The sequence below is a fragment of the Chaetura pelagica genome, unplaced genomic scaffold (genome assembly GCF_000747805.2).
Source record: "Chaetura pelagica isolate M959 unplaced genomic scaffold, ChaPel_1.0 scaffold191, whole genome shotgun sequence".
NCBI lineage: Eukaryota > Metazoa > Chordata > Aves > Apodiformes > Apodidae > Chaetura > Chaetura pelagica.
In genome coordinates, this window is record NW_009952440.1 from 1,749,473 (window position 1) to 1,755,761 (window position 6,289).

The following is a 6,289-nucleotide window of genomic DNA, read 5'->3' on the forward strand; positions in this document are numbered from 1 at the left end:
CAGGGACCTGATTCTGCATAGCACCTCTGGAGGACTCCAGAGGAATACAAACAGATCAATACCCATAACTGATCTCACTTCTCACACAGCTTAGAGCCAGGGTCCATTCCTGCAGCTCTCTGTGATTTGTTTAGTCAGAGGAGAGAAGTTGTTTTCTCTCTGTGGCAGAGTCCTTGTTTGTCTCTTTAAAAGTTTCTAAAATCAGAGACAAGAAAAAACAAAGTGAAAATGCACTCAAAATAATTAATAGTTGCCAGTCTTCAAGGGAAATAATAGTGTGTCTGGATTTCCAGCAACAGTTTCATTGGCTTATAAAAAATGATAGAGCAACGTTACAGGAAAAAATGCAAAAGTGGGCAGAAAATGTGACATTTTACCAGATGCATCAAGGAATGGATATTTTCTAGAAAACGTGAAGAACACCCTAACAAATCTACTCTTGTATATTATCTTGTGGCAAAACATCAAAAACAACTCTGGGGTTTTTTTCAGGCTCCAGTATAGTTCAGGATTTTTTTAATGATGTACATAGATGTAGGAGCTTTGCACCACAAGCCTGCTTTCCTCTGTGCTCTCCTGGTCCCATTTAAGACAATAGGAAATTGATTCAAGGCAGCAAGGTTGAGTTCACAGCTAATGATGGTAATTTCCTCATCAATTAATCTTGATGGAGTACTGAATCTTAAAGACAGGCAATATTCTCACATTAAAGACCTTGATGAGAAGAACCAAGGTGATAAGGAGAGACAAAGACACTCCATTCACGCCTAAGTCTTGCAGACTTTTTGTTGCTGTTTTACAGAAATATTCTAGAAGTTTTTGACTAGTCTCAGCACCTCTTTACAGAGCATTTTTCTTGGAGAAGGCAGTTCCCTCCCCACACACCTTCAATCTAGGCAGCAGAAAACCTTCACTTTGGGATATCCTGGTGATTTCTGCTGAAGCATTAATCTTGTATGGACTTTTGTGCAGAAGAAAAGCAACCCAGGGGCCAAGGATGGGCCATGTAAAAACAACTGTTAACCAGCATATAGATGGGTTTACCCTTATTTATTTCTTTTTGTCTTGTCTGAATGAAGAAAACAGGTTTTGCAGGGAAATTACCTGATTTTAAAATAATCATTAAAAGCTTGTTTGTTGCTAAGATGCTTTGGAGAGCAGTTCATGCTAAAATAAATACTGCATATATCTGAGCAAGACTGCATACTCTCACAACTTGGCCAGGCCTGTTACACTGGGATGAAAGGGTAACAGCTGAGCAGGTTTTCACAAGACTGAAGACTCCACAAAACACAACCCAGTCAAGGCATCCCATTCTCCTTGTAACTGCAAAAGATGAAAAGAGATGAAAAGTGATAAAGCTATATCCTGGTTTAATCCAGGATTAGGCCAATTTTCTTTTTATTTATTTTTTTTCTTCAGTGAACTCTCTTTCAAGCAGCACATTTGCTGAAATGAAGAGCAAATTTTCCAGCCAGTGGACTGATAAGGCCCAGAACAAACTAGAGGAAGAACATAGGAGATACTCAGCCAGGTGTTGCTCTTCCGTTGTTCCACATAAAAGACTATAAGCATCTGAATTCATGGGTGAAAACTACTGATATTATCTTTCTTCTTGATTATGTTCCTTTCCCAGTATCATATTGCAATAAAAGGTGTCTTCAGGCAGAGATTGTAGAAAAGATACTGAAATAAGACACCTTTTGAGGAAAGAAGTGTCTCCTGCCAACTCCAGAGACAATGCATGACTTGGAAGACAAAATTAGCAGCTAACAGAATTCTAATAACTGTTGCTGTTCTGTGAAACATACAGAAAACTTTGATGTGTTTACCTCTTGAGGAATCAGGATTTTAAGTATGTGATAGAAAATAAGCTTTAAGTGGATTATGTCAAGACATTTATATATATATATATATAGATAGAGAGAGAGAGAGAGAGAGAGAGAGAAGCACCTTGGGGAGGAGCCCCAGAAACGTTTCATTGGACAACACCTATTTGAAGTGACAATTTGTCTCCCTTGGTGACCAAGTGAAGAGAAAGAGATACTGGCACTCTGGAGTCTCCAGACTGCTACAATATGAAATTGAAGGATTTTGCAAATTTTTCCCAGATTTTACCATGCAAGAACAGAGCACGCTGTACTTATCCAAAGAATTTATCTTATCTAGATTAATAGTCTTAGTGGGATTTCTTCTTTTCTAATACATCTCCTTTCCTGTGCTTCTGCACATGACCACACCCAGACAGGAGTCTCTTATCACTGCAGCTTCAGCAATATCATTCTTCATTGCTTTGGTGCTTGAATCTCAGCTTTCTTAATGACCAACCAATCTGCCACAGGTGCTAAGAGTTTGCTAATGGTGAAACACTTTCCTTGTTGTCTCTGTGCCAGTAAGGGAGACAATTTAATTGTCTTTAACCAGCATCGCATGACATTCACCAACATTGCACCCTCCCAGGTGGTCATCAGACAGGAGCTGAGGGTTGTTGGCTCCATAGGTAAGTGTTTTCTTAGGTTACTGAGAAAAAAAGTCTAGAAGGTCATTGTGGTTGCAGTGGTAATGGTGGAGCTATTATTATTCTTTACAGTGTACTGTATGAGTAAGAACATGCCTGTGCCTTGCACAGGCACAGAGCACCAGGGTGGGCTTCATCATCAGAGCACCAGGGTGGGCTTGAGTTCATCAAGGTTTTGAAAGCAGCATAATGTGCCATGGGCTGCCTTGAGTGGGGTGTTGCTGTTTTGCAAAAGTCCTAGCTCTGAGTACATTAAATCTTTTGGAATTATCCTGTTAATTTGTAATCTGAGAGGCTCTGTAAATCTCAGTTCTAAGAGTTTTCATGTATACTACACTGGTAATACATGGTGTATGGCAAGCTGGTTAAGAAGAACAAATAATGCCCATAGGTAAGATCAGAAAATAAATCTAGATGAAGTTTAGATAAACTGATGACAGGAAAGCAGACCATAATGTAACAGCCTTGAATTTGAGATTTATGTTTCATATTACTTTTTTATCCTCCACAGGAAATCTTTTTGTTAGCATACATATGCAAACTAACTGTCCTAATTAAGTTGTTTTATTTGTAGAATTTTAATACAAGAGAGGGAAGCCACTTTTCCAGGCCAGTGGATGTAGAGGGTCAAGAGCAACATAATTTATTTGAGCTTTACCTTCCAGAATTAATTTCAAATTGTTCTATAACTGCTCTTAAAAAACTCAGAGGTAGGGCTAGTCAATCAATTCAGTGGTGTCTCAAGACATTTTATTTATTTGAAATTCAAGGATCTCTGATAAAATGTATGACCTGAAGAAAACTTCTAACTACAAAACATTCAAGTGAAGCAGTGAAGGTGCCTGCATCATGAGAATCTGTGATGCATTCTGTGATCATCTTAGGAAGATCAAAAAGAGCCAATCAGACTCAGGTATCAATTAAACCAAATCTTTATGTGCATTTATTAAGGACAGGGAACTGCTGCCTCTGGGGATAAGGGTAGGAAGCAAGTGAAGTCTTCAGAAAACTACATGAGGCCAATAGAGAGCTGCCAGAACCCTACTGAACACTAACAGGCTTTCATGTCCCAGCCACCTCCCCCACCTCTGCCCATTGGCCCACGTCCTCAGTCCCTCCTCTCCTTGCTCAGGAGCTGTGGAACATCTCCCTGACCCTCAGGAAGCAGCCTTCATGGGACCCTAACAATGCAACTTTGCTTGTCCTGGCTCATGTTATGCTAAGAAACTCAGATGAGTCTCTGCACAGAGACCCTAATATTTGCCTCCCCTTTAGAGGAGGTGGCACCTGGTCTCACATGGCAGGAGCATTTAGTGCGTTTCAGGTCTCTGAAGAGGTGAGGAGGCACGAAGCATTAGCTGATGGGGCTGGCACCATTAGGTTAGAGGTACAGTCCAACTGTCCTTCTGGAAGGGCCCTTGAAGACAGGTTGGTCTTTGTGGTGCACCAGTGTCTGTCCTTTAAGAACTGCAGATGCTCTCCTGCACCAGGCACATCTCCAGCAGCAACATGTGGGGGTTTTCACTCTCCATAAATCAGTTCAGAAACACCACCTGCATTTTCTTATAAGTTCTCAGTCACACTTTGTAGTGTGTTCTGCAAGTAATAAGACTTCAGTAATTCAAAACAATTTGGATATTAGGCTACATAATGGGCCACACAAAAACAAAACAAAACAGACCAAAAAAAAATTGCAACCGTTAACTCACTTTTGGGTTTGGAAGTAGAGAAGGAAAATGAGTGAGATCCCAGCTCCCAGCCCACATCCTGCACACCTTGCATGTAGACTGAGGGTTCCCTCTGCAGTGAAGTACCACCGAAGCATAGCAATAGTCTCTGGCTTGATGTCACCTGCTTGCACAAGAGGTTTGCTGAGTCCTGACCTGTAAACCTCTGATTTCAGTGAGGGTCATAGAAATGATGAGTTCCCTCTACCTGGAATGGGTTGCAAGACCCAGGCTGGCATCAGCAGCTCACTCCTATACTTGTCTTGGTGTCTTTATACTCAGCTTGTTCAAACACAGTTCGTGTGAATGGATGGATGTCAGCAGAAGCTGAAAAAACAAGTCCCTTTGTGACAGGTCACATATTTTTTCTGTAATATGTCGACAAATAAAATGAGCAAGACCTTCTGACAGGGTAGCTGTGGTCACAATAGCATGGCCTGATTACCCGGGAAGAAAAACTTGGGTGGGATTATTCTGTTTCCATGTGTCCCCCTGCACTGGTGGGAGGCGCGCACCAGGGGGCTGTCCTGCTCCAAACCAGCACAAAACCCAAAACAAAGCTCAGCCCCGCTCCCAGCCCTCAGACTGCTCCTTTGTAGAACGAACAACAAGAAAAAAAAGTGCTTTATAACTTGGCCTAAAAACGTCCTTCCGGCGATTGGCCGAAGAAACGCAGCCAAATGTGGATTCAGACACTGCTGGAGTTTGGTGCTCCAGCTATTTCCACACAAAATCTCACAAGGTTTTTATGTGATTCACTAAGCAGATTTTCAGGAGAATTTAAGTTTTCCTGATCATTTTCAATTCCATGAAAAAATCTGTCTTCAGAGACGTTTGTCTGATCACTTCCCCTGTGGTGGTGGCCCAACAATCCCCCCTGTGCCACAGCAAGATTATACCTGCAACTCTCTGTCTTTCTAATTTTCACTGTGGAGCTCTTGCAAAATGAAGGAAGCTGCATGGCACATCCTGGGGACAGAGGTCTGAAGTGATTTTGGCAGAGCATCAGTTTTACTGTTGAGTGTTCATGTAAACCATTTGAACACTTAAAAATTCCCAGCTGGCACTACGGGCACCAGCCACAATAACAAAGAGGGACCTACAAGATGAGCAGCCAGTTTTATGAGTCTTTATTTCATTGTGCGTGGAGCCAAATCACCTCAAGCTAAATGAAAAAGCAGCACATATGAAACAGAAACACCTTCATATTGAGGCTATGTTTTTCTTGGGAACAGGTTTAAGAATTTCCACCAATACCCAAAAAGGAGAGAAAAAACTGGAAAGATTTCTCCAGGGACAGCTGCACCAGGCATTTTTAGAGCTAACTGCAGAGCAACACACATCTAGGCTGGAGGACACCTGGAGGTGTTTCTGAATTCAGGTTCTCTACCATCTCCACTTATTCTTCTTTTGTGCCTGCTCTCCTTTGGGCCTAAATGTTGGTCTTCCTTAATACCACAGTTTCTTTACAATGAAAAGTGGCCAAGATTGTTGGAGGAATATTTCTGCATGATGTAAAACACTACAAGGACAGCATATTGTCCCCATATTTCACAAAGACATCACTTTGCCAACAGGGATGTGGGCACCAGACCCCTGCTATTTTTGAAATGGCTAATTGCCTCACTGATCCTGCCCACCATTCCTCAGCCTACTCCAGGTCCTCATGCCCATCCTGCTGTCCTCTCATGGCCCATCACACCACACCCACCTCCTGGGAAACAGGATCCCAAACCACATTATAGACACCCAGAACATCCCTTCAGAGCCTGGCAAAAAACCCAGTGGAGTTGTGTTCCCTGTGTGTAAGACAGGAAAAGCTGTCCCTACCTCATGGATCCAGGATTGAAGGTCCCTGAACAGGCAGGCTCCTGAAGATGCTTTATAAAAAAAAAAAAAAAATTGGTGGTGGTGCTGCTCCTACCAAGGGGGAGCTGCAACCTTCTCATTGTGCACTCTTCTCTGTGCACTTTTCACTGGGAAGACCCCCGTTAGCTGGAGGGAAACAAGAAGAAAGAGTTTTCAGGGCTGAAAGTCTTGCTCA